At 44.7% G+C, this 20,533-nt stretch overlaps 1 pseudogene; it reads right to left on the reverse strand.

The window, feature by feature from the left end:
- Positions 1–2,783: 2,783 nt before the first annotated feature.
- Positions 2,784–4,477, reverse strand: LOC147959351 (uncharacterized; annotated as a pseudogene).
- Between the last annotated feature and the right edge of the window lie 16,056 nt (positions 4,478–20,533).

Raw genomic sequence — 20,533 nt, forward strand, 5'->3', positions numbered from 1 at the left:
TAGATACACATAAGTACAATAAAGAGCCAATCATGGAGCGGTATACCTTATGATCGAAGTCAATACCATTTTCATCAGTGCACATATGGCCATTTGTGGGCATAGGAATTTTGACACCTTTGCAATCTTGCATGTCGAATTTCCTCAGTACATCCTTGAGGTATTTCTTCTGAGATATGAATATGCCATTGCGTTGTTGATGAATTTGAAGTCTTAAGAAGAATTTCAGCTCTCCCATCATAGACATTTGATATTCTTCACTCATCATATAGGCAAATTCATCACTATAACGTTGCTCAGTACAGCCAAAGATAATATCATCAACATATATTTGGCACACAAACAATTCACCATCATAAGATTTAGTGAAAAGAGTAGGGTCGAGTGAACCGGGTTTGAAGCCTTTCGTTATGAGGAATTCCTTCAAAGTATCATACCACGCCCGTGGGGCCTGCTTGAGGCCATAGAGGGCCTTGTTGAGTCTGAAGACTTTGTTAGGATTCTTTGGATCTTCAAAACCTGGGGGTTGAGCAACATATACTTCTTCCTCAAGCTTACCATTGAGGAATGCACTTTTCACATCCATTTGATATAAAGTGATATCATAATGGTTAGCATAAGCAAGTAATATGCGAATAGCCTCAAGTCTATCAACAGGTGCAAAAGTTTCATCGAAATCAATTCCTTCAACCTGTGTGTAGCCTTGAGCTACAAGTCGTGCCTTATTCCTCACCACAAGGCCATTTTCATCTTGCTTGTTGCGGTAGATCCACTTTGTGCCGATGATATTGTGCTTGCAAGGATCTGGACGTTTGACCAGTTCCCAGACATTGTTGAGCTCGAACTGATGTAATTCTTCTTGCATGGCCTGAATCCACTCAGGCTCCAGAAATGCTTCATCTACCTTAGTGGGCTCTGTAATAGAGACAAAAGCATAGTGCCCACAAAAGTTAGACAAATGTGAAGCTTTTGAGCATGTGAGAGGACCTGGCGCTTTGATGTCATTGATGATCTTTTCAACTTGCACTTCTTTTGCAATGCGAGGATGAGCTGGTTGTCGTTGAAGAATTTGATCAGCATTTTCTTCAGCACCATTTTCTTCAGTATTTTCTTCAGGTGCATTAGCTCGACGTTCTTCATGTTCTAGAATGAATTCTTCAGCAGATTCTTCAGTAGGAATGACATCCTTAGTAGCCTTGAACTTGATAGTTTCCTTAGGTGCTGGTTCATCTATCACAGTAGGGAGGTGCTCTTTTTGCGAGCCATTAGTTTCATCGAACCGCACATCTACAGTTTCAACAACCTTGTGAAGAACGTTGTTGAAGACTCTGTAGGTGTGCGAGTCCTTTCCGTAACCAAGCATAAACCCTTCATGTGCTTTCGGTGCAAATTTTGAGTTGTGATGAGGATCTCTAATCCAACATTTAGCACCGAAGACATTGAAATAACTTACATTGGGTTTCTTATCAGCGAGGAGTTCACAGGCAGTCTTCTTGAAGAATTTGTGAAGATATACTCTGTTGATGATGTGGCACGCAGTATCAATTGCCTCAGTCCAGAAACGACGAGGCGTTTTGTATTCATCAAGCATAGTGCGAGCCATCTCAGCAAGAGTCATGTTCTTGCGCTACACGACATCGTTCTGCTAAGGAGTATAAGGAGCAGATAACTCATGAGTAATACCAAGTTCATCAAGATAGTCATCGAGACCAGAATTCTTGAACTCAGTGCCATTGTCACTTCTGATGTGCTTGATCTTCACACCAAAGTTGGTTGAAGCCCTCGAGGAAAATCGTTTGAAGACTTCCTGCACTTCATGTTTGTAAGTAACAAGGTGTACCCATGTGTAACGAGAGTAATCATCAACAATAACAAAGCCATATTGAGATGCTTCATTTGAAATAGCAGAATAATGATTAGGACCGAAGAGATCCATGTGAAGCAATTCAAATGGGCGAGTAGTGGTCATGATAGTCTTTGTTGGATGCTTGGCCTTGGTCATCTTTCCAGCTTCACAGGCTTCGCATAAGTGATCCTTGAGGAATTTGACATTCTCAATGCCAATGACATGCTTCTTCTTCGCAAGCGTGTGCAAATTCCTCATGCCTGCATGACCAAGTCGTTGATGCCAGAGCCAGCCTTCTGAAGTTTTTGCAAGTAAGAACACGGCTGGTTGTGATCCTGTAGAGAAATCAACAATATACAGGTCTCCTCTCCTAAAGCCTTCGAAGACTTTGGAATTGTCAGCTTCCATAACCACAACACAACGGTACTTGCCAAAGACAACAACCATATCAAGATCACAAAGCATTGAGTCGGACATAAGGTTGTATCCTAAGGACTCAACAAGCATGACTTTGTCCATGTGTCGATCCTTTGTGATCGCAACCTTACCTAGACCCAATACCCGACTTTTGCCTTTGTCAGCAAGATGATATGCTTCAGATGCGACGGAGATAATGGAGCATCCATCAATAGATTCTTGTCACCAGTCATGTGGTTTGTACATCCACTATCGAGGACTCACTTAGTGGCTTTGGGTTGATCATCCTACAGATGAATTAGTGCAACTTACAAACTCATATACTTCATCAGTAAAGAATATGACATCAATTCATCAGATCAATTTCATCAAGCAACAGAACAGATAAAGCAGTGTGAGGACGTGAGAAATGAAAGTTCATTTCTTCATGATTAGACTGCGTCATCTCAGGCATACTCGGGTCTCCAGCAAATTCTTCAGACGATTACGTACGTCTAGAGACCTAACCTTGCAGAAGAGATTAGTTCTTTTTCTTCACCACCCACATCTGAAGGGGTGGCAAAGAGTTCATCATTCTGCGAGCTCCATACGAGAAGGATGGCATAGAAGCCAGTCCATTTCGTTTCACATAAGAGGGGTTAGAGTAAGCATAAGAGTATGTAGAGAAATTCTTCGAGGACTTATGGACATAATGATTTGAAGAATAATGCACATATCCACAATCCTTAGATCTTCCCTGCGAAATAGACGGGTTAGCATGATGATGTTCATATGAGGACTTTGATCCTTTTGAGGAATATGATCCATATGAAGAATTTGGTCCATATGAAGAATTTGATCTGGGTTCCTATTCTTTACAGGTGGCGTCATAATGAAATTCACCTGAAGATTTTCAAGGCATCTTTTGGGAACCCAGATTTTCTTCATAGGGGAGCCGTTCCTACAGTTAGTGCCAACATATCTAGCAAATACTTCACCATTCTGATTTTTGAACAGTTTATAGCTGGAGTCAAATGACTCATCATCAGAACGAGGAGATTCACATGCAAATCCAGATAAGTTAGATGGATCAACTGGAGGTCCCTTTGTAGCAACCCATGTAGTTTTTGGGTACTGCTCAGGCTTCCAATATGTACCATCAGCATTGAGTTTCCTCTCAAAGGCAATACCCTCTTTCCTAGGGTTCCTGTTGAGGATCTGCTTTTTAAGCACATCACAAAGAGCCTGATGCCCTTTGAGGCTTTTGTACATGCCTGTCATGTACAATTCCTTCAACCCTGCATCATGAGTGATACTAGCAATGTCCTCAGATGAGGAATTAGTGATAGCAGAGGCATGTGAAGAATTTGAAACATTAGCAGCATTTGAACATTCAGGTGAAGAATTAGCAGATTCACGTTCAATGCATTTCAAACATGGAGGAACAAATTCTTCCTGAGAAGCGCTGATTTGTTGAGCAAGTAATGAATCGCGCTCCTTCTGAAGATCTTCATAACTCACTCTTAGCTTCTCAAGATCTTGCTTTCTTTAAAGAAATTTATAAGAAAGCTTCTCATGATCATATAAAAGAGTGTTATGTTGATCTTGAAGGGTGTCATACTTAGTATGAAGTCTCTGAAGACTTTCATCCAAAGCTTTTGACTGATCCATTTCTTCACCCAACATGTCATCACTCTTATTTAGCATGTAGTAAACTTTTTCCAAAGCTCTTTGTTGTTTAGTGGCAAGGGAAGCAAGTTTGACATAGTTGGGTCCAAATTCATCACCAGATTCATCATCACTAGACTTGGATAGGTAGCATTCAGTTACCTCAGCATCTTTTGCCATAAGGCATGATGCAGATGATGATGATTCTGGTTCGAATGTCATCGCTTTGAGAGATTCCTTGAAGTCCTCAAACCAAGGATCATGACAGGTTCGATGACCTTCATAGACCTCAGAGAGACGGTCCTAGACGAGCTTCGCATGATCGAGATGCATGATATTCCTGAACTGATTTTGTGACAGACTGGAGCAGATGACATCCTTCGCCGTGAGGTTGAGAAGAGTGTACTTGCGAATGTCATTAGCTTCCGTCATCTTGCACAGATCGGTCAGACCAATCTCAGTGACGGTCCACAGCTCGCTGTTCATCGCCATGAGGCATTTCTTCATCATGGCCTTCCACTTGGGATACTCGCGACCGTCAAAGATGGGGCATGTCACTTTCGTCATACCTGTGGTCGACATAACTAAAACTCTAGGTGGTTAAACCAAAATCACACAGAACAAGGGAGTACCTTGCTCTGATACCAATTGAAAGTGCGTTATATCGACTAGAGGGGGGGTGAATAGGCGATTTTTATGAAATTCTTCACTGAGGAATTTGCCGGTGAGGAAATTCCTTAGCGAAGAACTACTAGCAGCGGAATAAGTACTCAACAGTAAACATAACAGAATACAAGCATAGTCATCATGATGAAATGAACACAGGCACAGAGTACAGGAAGCGTAAGCACAGGATAACACAGGATGAAGACAAACAGACTGAAGAAATTGAACTGAGGAAATTGAGAAAGTCTTCAGTCAAAGTCTTCAAGCACAGATATGAACAAGTACACAACTCAATTATGAGGAAATGAAAGAGTTGAGGAAATGGAACCAGTAAGCTTGGTGAAGACAATGATTTGGTAGACCAGTTGCAACTGTTGTCTCAGTTGTATGTCTGGTTGGAGCGGCTGAGTATTTAAACTCGAGGACACACAGTCCCGGACACCCAGTCTTAAACACGCAGCTCAGGACACCCAGTACTCACCGTATTCTCCTTGAACTAAGGTCACACAGACCTCGTCCAATCACTCTTGGTAAGTCTTCAGGTGACTTCCAAACCTTCACAAGCTTGGTCACTCGGCGATCCACAATTCCTCTTGGATGCTCTAGACTATGACGCCTAACCGTCTGGAAGAAGCACAGTCTTCAAAGGTAATAAGCGTCGGATGCACGCAGGATCAATCTCTTGAGTTATGCTCAATCACTTGGGTTTTGTAGGTGTTTGGGTTTTGGGTTTTTCCTCACTTGATGATTTTCGCTCAAAGTCCTCAGAAGATGGGTTGCTCTCAAATGACAAGTGTCAGTTTCTCTCGGAGCAGCCAACCAACTAGTGGTTGTAGGGGGCGGCTATTTATAGCCTAGGAAGTAGCCCGACATGATAAGACATAAATGCCCTTCAATGATATGACCGTTAGGTGGGTAGATATTTTGGGACAGCTGGCGCATAGCACAGCAACGATCGGAATTTTGAGTAGCAAAATGCTCAGGGCTATCATGTTTCTCACTGTGTAGGCAATCCGCACTGGCGAATTCCTAACTCCTCAGTCAGGACAAATTCCTCAGAGACCAGAAGAACTTCGTCTCTGTCACTGAAGAAATTGACTGAACTGTATGAGATTTCCAATGGCTTCACTCGAAGGGATTGGTAGGTGTAGGATTTTGAGTTGAGCATCACATGGAAATTTTTCCTTAGTATTTCCTGGACCCCCTTTAACAGTACGGTGTTTCCTATGACTCAAGAAAGAGAAAATGAAACTAAAAAAACAAAAGTCTTCACGCTTCATGTTCCTCGAATGAATACCAAGTCTTCACGGTCACACCAATTTCTTCACTTTCAAAGTCTTCAGAAGGTCTTCAGAGATCCAAAGTCTTCAGTCGAAGAACTTTATTTTTAGGGGTCGACTTTCTCTGTAAATATCAAACTCCTCGTAGACTTATAGACCTGTGTACACTCACAAACGCATTAGTCATTTAACCTATAAGTCTTCAATACATCAAAATCACTAAGGGGCACTAGATGCACTTACAGAGCCGTTGGTGTGACTACAACGCACTGGATGACTGGGGCGACCGAACGGACCCGACGCGGACGCATGCCGCTGCCAGGCGGACCCGTCTTGCCTGCCACGCGCGTAAAAAACGCACCCCAAGGCGCTCACAGGTGTGCCCGCCGCCGTCCAATGAAGATAGACCCAGGTGTGCTGGGTGGTCCACCCGTCATGGACCGTCTAGCTGGATCGCCCGGGCAGATCTGACGGCTCGCGTCACCCCTGAAAAGCTCCCGCCTGCGAAGAGCCCAGGGAGACGGGTACTCACATAACTCTGCCCTTTTAAGGGAGACGCTAGGCATCAGACTACTGATCCTAGCGCTCCCATCAGATCAGTGGAGCACCGTTAGATTAGGTTGCTTCTGTACGTTGGATTAGTACTTGGACGTTAGTCTGTTTCCATGTGTTTGCTTCCTACAGCCAATTACAGCCTAAAATCACGCTAGATTGGTATGGGTCCACTCAATTTTCGAGTAATCTTCTCCTCACACTAACTACACAATAAAATCACGGGAGGATGAAAATGTAATGCTATTTATTTCATATATATACTTCCTTTTCTTTCATATTCTGGTACTTCAGAATATGTTCACTTCTACCGATACTCAATTTTGTTTCTACCGATACTAAAATGTGCTTCCATTAAAGGCTAAATTTGCTTTGATCTAACAACATTTTGTCCAGTGTAATGATTTTGTTGGCTTCTTATGAAGTGAAAATCTGTTTCAACAACTTGATTTCCTTGTTTGTTACTAAAATTTGCTTGGATCTATCAAAACATTCAAAAGAAAAGGTTCAGATCATTTGCTTCCAGTGCAAATGAAATTTGTCTCTATGTAAGAATATTTGTCGCATATGCCGAGGTAATATTTGCTTCCATCTAGAGAATATATGCTTCAAATTGTCTTGAAATGTTCTTCAATATGGCATATATTTGCGTCCAATGAATTAGTATTTCCGTTATTTGCTTCCAAAATGAATTTCCTCTTCCGTGTGGTTTTCTTAATCCAAAAAGGTTTTCCTAGATGTGTTGCCAATGTTTGCAACAAAAAAAATGTTGCCACTGCAATTCTAAATTGGAATTGTATTTTCCCATCAAAATAATCAAATACTTGTTTGGGCAGACTAGAGAATTGCTTCTAAGAAAATAAGACCTTCTTTCCATTAAAACAAGAACCATTATCTTGTGTGCACATGCTTCAAGAACAATAGGGACGTGTTTCCAAGTAATACAAATCTGCTCAATTTGCTTCTATCATAAGCAAGTCATGTTTCCAACGCTACAAACCATGCTTTGATGCCCTCATTTTCTTCCACAAATCTACGGATGTCAGTGCCGGTGAACTACAGAGAGATCAGGCAAGGAGCAGAGAGGGTAGCACCATTGAGTGGCCGACGTTATTGACCTGTTGCCACCAAGTGTGGTCCTTGCTAGTTTGCTTCCATGTTGATGACAAGAACACAAGACATAAGATGCTCAATCTCATGATGCACACCATGCCCAACATCAACCAGGGCCATGTCCATCTCACTGTCACAGAGCATGTTTTTCAGTTCCCATTGGGGTTGCAACAATGTATGATGGACGAGTTGACTGATTTGAATAAAACACGACACCTACAGAACAATATGAAGCACGAAAATGGAGCAAACTGTACACACCGTAGATGCAGAAGTACAAAATATGAAGCAAACTACCATAGCATAGAAGCTCAAGTATGAAAAATAAGCAAATTGTACACAGTGAGGAAGCACAACTATGATGTCAATGAACTATGAAGCAAACTTGACACGACAATGAAGCACAATTATGATATATATGAAGCGTGTAAATTCCGAAAGCACCATATCAATGCAATATCAATATACTTTCTGTAATCCACCACACGTACTGCCGTCAACTCCGAAAAACGAGACTATGAACGCTTAATCCATGTTTTTTGGCATTTGAAAGTAAAATATATAGGATCCCGAAGCATCTATATAGAAATTTATTTTTTTGCGGGTGATCTATATAGCAATTTAGATGATACAGAACTAGGAAGCACGGAGATAGTAGTTGGGGACAGATCTGAACATGTATAGAAGCATGAAAATTATATCGAAATTCATAGATGAAATAGTGAACCATTACACATCGGTCATAATATAGATACACTCAGCAAAATCCATTGATGCAAGCATTGCGTCCAATGTAACCCAAATCAAATCCAATGATTAAAAGGGAATCAAGCAGGAGATGAACCAAACCCTAGTTCATGTGAGTACATACCAGGGGACCACATAAGGGATGTGCGTGTAGCTTCTTTGCCGTCCCAAAAAGCCACACCGGTGCGGTAGGAGGGATGGAGGCGGAGCAGGATCTGGCTAGGGCTCGCGGCGGAGATGGGGTTACGCAGTCGGGTGGAGTAGACGGGGGCGGGACGTCGCACCAGCGACGTGGAGCAACTGTAGGCATGGCGGAGTTGTGGTGCGGAGCAGGTTCATGGCGGAGGTAGCCGTGGTGAGCTTCCTCGTCGGGGATGGAGTCGCCCGTGGGTTGCGAGACGGGCAGGGGTGGGGTCGGTCGAGGAGAGAGATTTACTCAGAAAGAATAATTTCTAGTGCTTAATTGTCGGGTCAGAAAGAAATATAGGTTGTCAGATTAAATAAGAATCATTGGAGGAGGACCCGTCTGATGAAAATCTTCTATCAAACTACTGATACAAAGTGTTTCCCTTTAACATATTTCAATATCATTTATTGCACAACTAAAAAACTATCATTTATTATAAGTGATTTTTTTTACTAATTTAGGGCACCTTGTATGTGCAGACAAGAAAATTGATAATTACAAAACCCATTTTGTTGTTGGCTATTTCAGAATCCGTAGCACCTTACATTTTCTCAATACCCATCATAGAGATACTGTACTAACTCCTAGGAGGGGAACATAATAGAATTCTTGATGAAACGCAAAATGAGGCAGGACACAAACCTGGATTGCGCGATCATAACTTCGATCGGTGTGACGGGAAACGAACGCGTCGCTACTGGGACAGATACCTTTTCTTGATTAGCAACAGCAACTTTTTGCTCTCCTTTCTTTCAGCTCCAGCTTTCGAGTAAACACAGCTCCAGATATTTGTCACTTGGTTTTTCATTGGACTGATCCATGATAGCAATGCGGACCGAACATGCGGCGCCGATCACGGCAGATAGACGTGACACCCCCTCAAAAACAAAAACAAAAAGATAGACGTGACAGGGCGCAGGTGGATAGATTAACCCTTGTAATTAAAGGCCGTTTAGAACGTGAAATTTGTTATTGATCACCCCGCAAAAAGGAGAATTTGTTATTGATCAGTCTTGTCTCAGTCGTATTTAAGTGGAAAAAACTCTTGCCTTCTTCATAAGAGACGTCAAGGCAGAGGCAACTTTCGGACATTGGCAATCGGTTTTGCCTATTTCTCCGTTACAGTGCACGTTGCGTTTTCATTAAGTCCAATTGATCGGCATGTGAAGCTGCCCAAGAGAAAGATTGCCAGCCTGGTATTTTACTCAAGCAGGAAAATATCACCATTTTTTGCGAAAATGATCAAATCTACTATAAAGATTTACCGAAAGTACAAAACACCTCAAACATAATAAAAATTAAATCGAGGTCCATGAACCACCGAGCGACCATTGTCATCTTCCAGAACAAGCCACCGACGCGCCGCTGTCGCCACTCCCATACTGGAGCCGGCCTGACCTTGTCGATGACAACTGGGAAGTCTTTGTGTATGTGCCCTAAGGACCAGCGCCAGAGCCGCAGTAGTCGCCATTGACTCCTTGAATAGATTTGAAGAACCTGACAGCAAATATCGTCCACGCAACGACTAGAAACCAGGAAAATATCTAATTATATGAGTCTCAAATTATCTAATTCTTAGATGGAACTAAACAACGGATGACATTGCATGCATCAATCAAGTTATGAGCGAGGATGGAAGCACACATGGACTGGACCGCTTTCCCTCAGAAAAAAAAACATGGACTGGACCGGTGGGCGCATACCAGGACATTGCTTTCTTATCCTCTCTCGTTTCAGTGACCACTCTTGCTGGAAAACATTGCTCGGATGCTGGGCTGTACATTGGTACAAAATGATTGAATCAGACAGGCACGTGTATGCTAGCTGGCTGGCTACTCCCAGCAAATGGGAGAATAATGCCACAGTGGCTAGTCTACGATCAGGCTTTAGGCTTTGCAATATGTACAGGGAAATTTGGGATTACGTGCCCCAAAATTGTTGAAATTTGATAACACCCGAACGTCATGTACATGGCAAATCGAATATTTTCGATGACAAATTTAGTGACGCGAGCAAGGCAACTATTGTTGGCAAGCATGACAACTTCGTACTTCAGTCTATTTTTGACATAAAATTACCGTGTGTCAACTAACTTGTCATCCTTGTGTCATAAAAAAACGTTCGATTTGCCATGTGCTTGTACCGGACATTAGGTACTTATCATTTCAGAATTGTTTGCCTTCTCTTAAAAGTCAGCCAATCTTGTGGGACGTTCGACTTAGAGAATCATCCATCTTCTCCATCCTTTATTGATGGAGTGTCGTTGCTGCCAAAGGAGTTACTCATCGTCACCAAAACAATAAAGGTGTACTATGCACGCAATCGGGAAGTCACCAATCTCTGCCAGAAAGTGTCGGCGACGTCGATCCCGAAGGGTCGATGGCCCAAAGAAGAGGACGAGGCCGAGCTGATCACACTTAGACATCGACTGGAGTCGACGGAATATGAAAATAGGCATTGTTGTTGACAAAGCACCATCGGCCTGACAAAGACACACATGGCTTCCCCTATGTTGACATGTAGGGAAAGACAAACCAGTCCACCCGATCCCGCCACTAGATTTGATGGCACATGCAGCACCGGAGAAGAAACCAAAGTAGAACTTATTGTGCAGTGCACCACCAAGGGCCTTAGCGGTCCATCTGATCTTGTCGAGGGTCGACAAGATCAAAGGAGATCCCAAGGACACGGAAAAGTTCGTCCCATCCGCCACCCACGAAGTCGCTACAGCCGAAGATTTAACCGACATACCGGGCTATGCCACTAAAAAACACACCAATTCGGAAGAAATTGCCAGCAACCCGTTGTAGGACGTGATCCCGATCACTACCGAGGAGACTGAAAGTTAAGCGGTTCCCTCCACCCAAGACCTATGTATGTTGGACAGTATGAAGGAAATATGCCCTAGAGGCAATAATAGAGTTGTTATTTTATATTTCCTTATAGCATGATAAATGTTTATTATTCATGCTAGAATTGTATTAACCGGAAACTTAATACATGTGTGGATACATAGACAAAACAGAGTGTCCCTAGTATGCCTCTACTTGACTAGCTCGTTAATCAAAGATGGTTAAGTTTCCTGACCATAGACATGTGTTGTCATTTGATGAACAGGATCACATCATTAGAGAATGATGTGATGGGCAAGACCCATCCGTTAGCTTAGCATAATGATCGTTAAGTTTTATTGCTATTGCTTTCTTCATGACTTGTACATATTCCTCTGACTATGAGATTATGCAACTCCCGAATACCGGAGAAACACCTTGTGTGATATCAAACGTCACAACGTAATTGCGTGATTATAAAGATGCTCTATAGGTGTCTCCGAAGGTGTTTGTTGGGTTGGCATAGATCAAGATTAGGATTTGTCACTCTGAGTATCGGAGAGGTATTTCTAGGCCCTCCCGGTAATGCACATCACTATAAGCCTTGCAAGCAATGTGACTAATGAGTTAGTTACGGGGTGATGCATTGCGGAACGAGTAAAGAGACTTGCTGGTAACGAGATTGAACTAGGTATGATGATATCGACGATCGAATCTCGGGCAAGTAACATACCGATGACAAAGGGAATAACGTATGTTGTTATTGCGGTTCGACCGATAAAGATCTTCGTAGAATATGTAGGAATCAATATGAGCATCCAGGTTCCGCTATTGGTTATTGACTAGAAATGTGTCTCGTTCATGTCTACATAGTTCTCAAACCCGTAGGGTCCACACGCTTAACATTCAATGACGATTTGTATTATGAGTTATGTGTTTTGGTGACCGAAGTTTGTTCGAAGTCCTGGATGAGATCACGGACATGACAAGGAGTCTTGAGATGGTCGAGAAGTAAAGATTCATTTATTGGAAGGTAGTATTCGGACATCGGAATGGTTTCGAGTGGTTCGGGTATTTTACCGGAGTACCGAGGGGTTACCGGAACCCCCGAGGGAAGTATTAGTCCTACATGGGCCTTAGTGGAGAGAGAAGAGGGCCGCAGGGGGTGCCCCCCCCCATGGCACTCCGAATTGGACTAGGGGAGGGGGCGGCGCCCCCCTTTCCCTCTCGCTCTCCCTCTCCTTCCTTTCCCCTCAGGTAAGAAAGGAAAAAGGGTGGGGGCGAATCCTACTAGGAGTGGAGTCCTAGTAGGACTCCCCCCCATGGCGCGCTCCTCCTGGCCGGCCGCCTCCTCCTCCCCTCCGTTATATATGGGGGCAGGGGAGCACCCCATAGCACATCAATTGTTCTCTTAGCCGTCTGCGGTGCCCCCCTCCACAGTTTACTCCTCCGGTCATAGCGTCGTCGTGCTTAGGCGAAGCCCTGCGTGGATCAGATCACCATCACCGTCACCACGCCGCCGTGCTGACGGAACTCTCTCTCGACCCTTTGCTGGATCAAGAGTTCGAGGGATGTCATCGAGCTGAATGTGTGCTAAACTCGGAGGTGCCGTACGTTCGGTACTAGATCGGTTGGACTGTGAAGACGTTCGACTACATCAACCACGTTAAACTAACACTTCTGCTTTCGGTCTACGAGGGTACGTGGACACACTCTCCCCCTCTCATTGTTATGCATCTCCTAGATAGATCTTGCGTGATCGTATGATTTTTTTTTGAAATTACATGCTACGTTCCCCAATAGTGGCATCAGAGCCAGGTTTATGCGTAGATGATATGCACGAGTAGAACACAAAGAGTTGTGGGCGTTCATAGTCATACTAGTTACCACTAACGTCTTATTTTGATTCGGTGGTATTGTTGGATCAAGCGGCCCGGACCAACCTTACATGATCACGTTAATGAGACCGGTTCCACCGACATACATGCAACTTGTTTTGCATAGAGGTGGCTGGCGGGTGTCTTTTTCTCCAACTTTAGTTGAATTGAATTTGACTATGGCTGGTCCTTGTAGAAGGTTAAAACAACAACTTGACGAAACATCGTTGTGGTTTTGATGCGTAGGTAAGAACGGTTCTTACTAGAAGCCGGTAGCAGCCACATAAAACTTGCAACAACAAAGTAGAGGACGTCTAACTTGTTTTTGCAGGGAATGTTGTGATGTGATATACGTTATTGTATGAGATGATCATGTTTTGTAAAAGTTATCGGCAACTGGCAGGAGCCTTATGGTTGTCGCTTTATTGTATGAAATGCAACCGCCATGTAATTGCTTTACTTTTTCACTATGCGTTAGCGATAGTTGTAGAAGCAATAGTTGGAGAGACGACAACGATGCTACGATGGAGATCAAGGTGTCAAGCCGGTGACGATGTAAATCATGACGGTGCTTTGGAGATGGAGATCAAAGGCACAAGATGATGATGGCCATATCATGTCACATATTATGATTGCACGTGATGTTTATCTTTTTATGCATCTTATCTTGCTTAGTACGGTGGTAGCATTATAAGATGATCCCTCACTAAAATTTCAAGGTATAAGTGTTCTCCCTGAGTATGCACCATTGCGACAGTTCGTCGTGCCGAGACACCACGTGATGATCGGGTGTGATAAGCTCTACGTTCACATACAATGGGTGCAAGACAGTTTTGCATGTGCTGAATACTCGGGTTAAACTTGACGAGCCAAGCATGTACAAACATAGCCTCAGAACACTGGAGACCGAAAGGTCGAACGTGAATCATATAGTAGATATGATCAACATAGAGATGTTCACCATTGAAAACTACTCCATCTCACGTGATGATCGGACATGGTTAAGTTGATATGGATCACGTGATCATTTAGATGACTCAAGGGACGTCTATCTAAGTGGGAGTTCTTAAGTAATATGATTAATTGAACTTAATTTATCATGAACTTAGTCTTGATAGTATTTGCATATCTATGTTGTAGATCAATAGCTCGCGTATAGCTCTCCTGTTTTATTTTTGATATGTTCCTAGAGAAAACTAAGTTGAAAGATTATAGTAGCAATGATGCGGACTGGATCCGTGATCTAATGTAACGCCCTCGATGCGGCTATAGCTCCCACGTGTCGAGGCACGACTTAGAGACATAACCGCATTGAAAGCAATGTCGCAAGTCAGGCAATCATTACAACATCCCATGTAATACATAATAAAAGGGGGAGATAACATAGTTGGCTTACACTCGCCATGTCACATCAGAGTACATAAATAACATCCATCAAACCAAACACTCATGGCCCGACTACGGCGCCAAAATAGAAAAGAACCCAACATGCGACAAGGCCCGAATCGATCCCCAACTAAGCACCACTACTGATCATCGGGAAAGGAAACATAATAACGCTGAGAGTCCTCGTCGAACTCCCACTTGAGCTCGTACTCGTCACCTGGAGCGGAATCACCTGGACCTGCATCTGGAGTTATAGTATCTGTGAGCCACGGGGACTCAGCAATCTCGCACCCTCGCGATCAAGACTATTTAAGCTTATAGGAATGGATGAGGCAAATATATGTGGAGCTGCAGCAAGTGTCTAGCATATGTGGTGGCTAATTTATCCGCAAAAGAGAGCGAGAGGAGGAGGCAAGGCGCGAGCGAGAATCTAGAGGAACAACCTGCGCAAGCATTACTCCAACACCGTGTCCACTTCCCGGACTCCGCCGAGAAGAGGCCATCATGGCAACACACTCAGTTGATTCATTTTAGTTAATTAAGGTTTAAGTTATCTACAACCGGACATTAACAAATTCCCATCTGCCCATAACCGCGGGCACGGCTTTCGAAAGTTCAATCCCTGCAGGGGAGTCCCAACTTAGCCCATGACAATCTCTCACGGTCAACGAAGGAATAGACCTCCACCCGAGACACACCGATCAGACTCGGTAACCCGGTACAACAAGACAATTCGACAGGTTAAAACAAGACCAGGAACACCGCCCGAATGTGCCGACAAATCCCGATAGGAGCTACACATATCTCTTTCTCAGGGCAGACTCAGATTGTCCAAACTTCCGGTAGGCCAGCCCAGAGTTGCCCCTGGTAGCCACCGGCGGCTGACGGTTTGGACCAACACTCAGAGGAGCACTGGCCCGGGGGGGGGGGGGGTTAAAATAAGATGACCCTTGAGTCTGCAGAACCCAAGGGAAAGGAAAGGCTAGGTGGCAAATGGTAAAACCAAGGTTGGGCACTGCTGGAAAAGCTTTAATCAAGGCGAAATATCAAGGGTTTCCCATTATAACCCAACCGCGTAAGGAACGCAAAATCCGGGAACATAACACCGATATGACGGAAACTAGGGCGGCAAGAGTGGAACAAAACACTAGGCGAGAGGCCGAGCCTTCCACTCTTTACCAAGTATATAGATGCATTAAGATAACATAGCAATATAGTGATATCCCAACAAGTAAATAAATGTTCCAACAAGGAACGGCCTCCAATCTTCACCTGCAACTAGCAACGCTATAAGAGGGGATGAGCAAGCGGTAACATAGCCAATCAACGGTTTGCTAGGACAAGGTGGGTTAGAGGTTCAACATGGAAATTAGGAGGCTGACAAGCAAAAGGTAGGCATCGTAGCATTGGCATAGCAAGAGCGAGCAAACTAGCATAGCAAAGATAGTAGTGATTTCGAGGGTATGATCATCTTGCCTGCACAGTTGTCAGAGTTGACTGGATCCTCACAAGCAAACTCAACGGGCTCCTCGGTAGCGAACTCGTCTCCCGGCTCTACCCAACAAGACAAACAAGCAACAAGGATACAATCAACCACGTGCAAGACCAAGCAATATGATGAAATGATGATATGCTATGCGGGATGCGATGCGGGATGCAAAATGCAAGATATAACAGGAAATGCATGAACCTGGCCTCAACATGGAATTCCAAGGGTGCCACTGGATAGAGGGGATGAAATCTCTTGAAAACGATATAAAGATCATTGGAATCGGAGTTACGGTTTAGAAATGGCAAGCGTTTTAAGATATGACACCGGTCTGCGATTTACAGCAAGTAGGCATCTAAATGCAACGAAATGAACATGCTACAGCCACCAAACAAGACAACAAAAGACATGGCAGGGATGCACACAAGATGCTTAACAAAAGACTAGAACTGAGCCACGGTCAAATCATCCATTAAGAGGTTCAAACAAGCATGGCAAAAACGCAAATGCAAAACAGATTCCAGACACAGTGAAATTAACACTGGTCTGAAATTTCAGATCACGAAGCCCTCTTCGGAGCAGCAAAACAATATGATAAATGACCTGAACATGACAAGTAAGAACATTGCATGGAGCTACTCAACAAGATTAACAAAAGTCCCAAAGTGACCTGGGGCCAAAAGGGATCACAAAATATATTAACGGGCACACGAACATAGCTAAAACACAATCAGTTTTCAGACTTAGTGAAAACTGAGACATACTGAAATATAACTCACGAAGGCATGTAAACGAGCTCGATGCACTCACCATGGTGCAAGTCACAGGAAGGCAAGCATACATCCATTAAGAAGGAACAAAATAAAAGCTAGACATGGCAAGAACAATGGCGTAGCATACACAGGTCAACTACAACAACGCCGGCAAAATCGCAAACGAGTTGACGATCTGCCCAGATTCACCACGAAGCAAAAGTAGAGCTCGATTGACTCAAGCTATGGTGCTCCATAATTGCAAACAAAGACATGGATGGATAGAGCATAACATGAGTAACAAAAGTCCCTTACTGATCATCCTCAAAAGAGGCACGGATCACTAGGAAACAAGCTGGACATATGGCATCATGAACTAAAATATCCCTGACTTAGTGAAAACAACTAAGTTCCTGAAAACAGATTTACAGGTCACCACACACATCCTAAAAATGCATGGGTTGCACCTCTGGAAAGAAGACAAAATCCTTAACAAAACATATGAAGGACTCACAGGCATAGCATGCACACATTAATCATGGCAAAAATGACAAAAGTCTAAGATGAACTAGCAGATCTGACAATTAACTCACGAAGCCTCCTTCTAACAGCATTTTGGGCATCAAGATGAACTCAAATGAAAATGATGCAATGGAATGAAATGATGTACTCGTCGAGACGAACATTTTGATATATTATATGCCCAAAACGGAGCTACGGATACAAAGTTACGGGCGGTCAAAGTAAGCATAAAAATCTGGAAGGAGAGGGAAAAAGTCAACCGTTAGGTCAAAACGGATCTCAGATCCAGTCCGAGCACTGTAGCAGCCGGGTCGGGGCGCGCCTCCCGAGGTGACTCCGGCGAAGACGGGGACGGCGGCCAGCGGGGGCGACGTCCGGTGGCCGGGACGGCGGCGCCGGAGCTGCGGTGGCCGGACGGTGGCGAGGGGCGGTGGCGGAGCCGCGGAAGTCGAGGCAAGGCGGCGCGGCGCGGCGGCACAGTCCGGCCGGCGGGGCGGCGAGCTCCGGCCGGCGGGGCGAGGATCCGGCATGGCGCGGCGGCCGAACGCGGGGGAGAAGACGCGGGGCGGCGGCGCTCGAAGAGACGGGCTCGGGGGCCGGCCTCGGGCCTCCCGGGCCGGCTGTCGGCGGCGGCGGCTGGGGCGCCACGTGGCGGCCAACCACTGGTGCGGGGGCGGCGGCGCGATTTGTCCGGCCGGGTCGGACGTGTCCGGCTCGGCGCGTGTTTTTTTTTAGAACTAGGGTTCGAGGAGGAAGACGAGATCCGAAATTGGAGGGGGTATATATAGGCATAAGTGGAGCTAGGAGAGTCCAAATGAGGTGCGGTTTTCGGCCATGCTATCGTGATCGAACGCTCTAGGACATGGAGCAGAGTTTGGTGGGTTTGGGCCAAATTTGAGGGGTGTTGGGCTGCAACACACACGAGGCCTTTTCGGTCCCTCGGTTAACCGTTGGAGTATCAAACAAAGTCCAATTGATACGAAACTTGACAGGCGGTCTACCGGTAGTAAACCAAGGCCGCATGGCAAGTCTCGGTCCAATCCGGAGATGTTTAATCCCCACACACAAAAGAAAGCTAGAAATGTCCACCGGAGGAGAACGAAGCGCCGGAATGCAAAACGGACAACGGGGAAAATGCTCGAATGCATGAGATGAACACGTATGCAAATGCAATGCACATGATGACATGATATGAGATGCATGAAAACGAAAACAACACACGGAGACAAAGACCCGAACCCGAGAAATAAATATAACTTAACACCGGGAACGGCAAGAGTTGGAGTACAAATTGGGAAAGTTATATCCGGGGTGTTACAACACTCCACCACTACGAAAAGATCTTGTCTCGAGATCTAGGACTGAAAGAACTCCGGGTACTCAGAACGGAGGTGATCCTCGCGTTCCCAGGTAGCTTCACGGTCGGAATGGTGAGACCACTTGACTTTGAGAAATTTGATTGACTTGTTGCGAGTCTTGCATTCAGTCTCTTCAAGAATAGCAACTGGGTGCTCACGATAGGAGAGATCTTCTTGGAGCTCAATGTCCTCGAAGTTGACGGTGCGGTCAGGAGTCTTGAAGCACTTTCGAAGCTGAGAGACATGGAACACATCATGAACATTTGCAAAGTTTGAAGGAAGCTCGAGTTGATAGGCGAGGTCGCCTCTCTTGCTGACAATCTTGAAAGGTCCCACGTATCTAGGGGCAAGCTTCCCTTTGATACCGAAGTGACGAGTACCTTTCATAGGAGAGACACAGAGGTAAACATGATCTCCGATCTCGAAAGCCAAATCACGGTGCTTACTATCATAGTAGCTCTTCTGGCGGGATTGGGCTGCTTTGAGGTTATCACGAATGACTTTGCACATTTCTTCTGCTTCTGTGATTAAGTCATTACCCAGCAGCTGACGTTCACCGGTTTCAGACCAGTTGAGAGGGGTACGGCACTTCCTGCCATACAGAATTTCAAAAGGGGCCTTGCCCGAACTTGCTTGAAAACTGTTGTTGTATGAGAATTCAACATAAGGAAGACAATCCTCCCACTTCATGCCGAAGGAGATCACACAAGCCCTGAGCATATCTTCAAGAATCTGGTTGACACGCTTGACTTGACCGCTTGTTTGAGGATGGAAAGCAGTGCTGAAGCGGATGTTAGTGCCCATGGCCTTCTGAAAAGAATCCCAAAACTTCAAGGTAAACATGCTGCCATGGTCTGAAGAGATCACTTGAGGAATACCGTGCAGAGAGACAATGCGAGAGGTATAGAGTTCCGCCAATTGAGTTGCAGTGATCGACTCTTTGATAGGCAGAAAGTGAGCCACTTTGGTGAGCTTGTCGATGACAACAAATATAGCATCATTGCCACGCTTGGACTTTGCAAACCCAGTCACGAAGTCCATTTCAATGTGGTCAAACTTCCATTCTGGAATGGCAAGAGGTTGGAGGAGACCAGCTGGCCTTTGGTGTTCTGCCTTCACTCTTCTGCAGACATCACATTCGTTCACGAATTGAGCGATCTCGCGCTTCATTCGAGTCCACCAATAAGCTTGCTTGAGGTCCTGATACATCTTCGTGCTCCCAGGGTGGATGGAGAGGAGAGAATTGTGAGCCTCGTTCATGATCACTTTACGAAGTTCACCTTTGGGCACAACAATACGATCCTCGAAGAAGAGAGTGTCCTTGTCATCAAGGCGGTAGCACTTGTACTTGGACTGACTCTTGGCAATCCCAATCTTCACCTTTTTCACCATAGCATCAAGAAGCTGGGCTTGGCGAATCTGGTCTTCTAAGGTAGGAGAGACTTGAAGGTTGGCGATGAAACCTTGAGGAACAACTTGCAGATTAAGCTTACGGAAAGCTTCACAAAGCTCGGGTTGATAGGGCTTGAGAATCAGACTGCTGCAATAGGCCTTTCTGCTCAAAGTGTCAGCAATCACATTGGCCTTGCCTGGAGTATACTCAATACTCGGATTATACTCTTGAATCATTTCGACCCATCGAGTTTGCCTTAGGTTGAGATTAGGCTGAGTGAAGATGTACTTGAGACTCTTGTGATCAGTGAAAATGTCCACTTTTCTTCCCAATAGAAGATGTCTCCAAGTCAAAAGAGCATGGACAACTGCCGCCAACTCTAGATCATGAGTGGGGTAGTTCTTCTCATTAGGCTTCAACTGGCGAGATGTATAAGCAACAACTTTCTTCTCTTGCATCAATACTGCGCC

The sequence above is a fragment of the Triticum urartu genome, chromosome 7A (assembly GCF_056163025.1).
Source record: "Triticum urartu cultivar PI428250 chromosome 7A, HENAU_Tu73, whole genome shotgun sequence".
Lineage (NCBI taxonomy): Eukaryota > Viridiplantae > Streptophyta > Magnoliopsida > Poales > Poaceae > Triticum > Triticum urartu.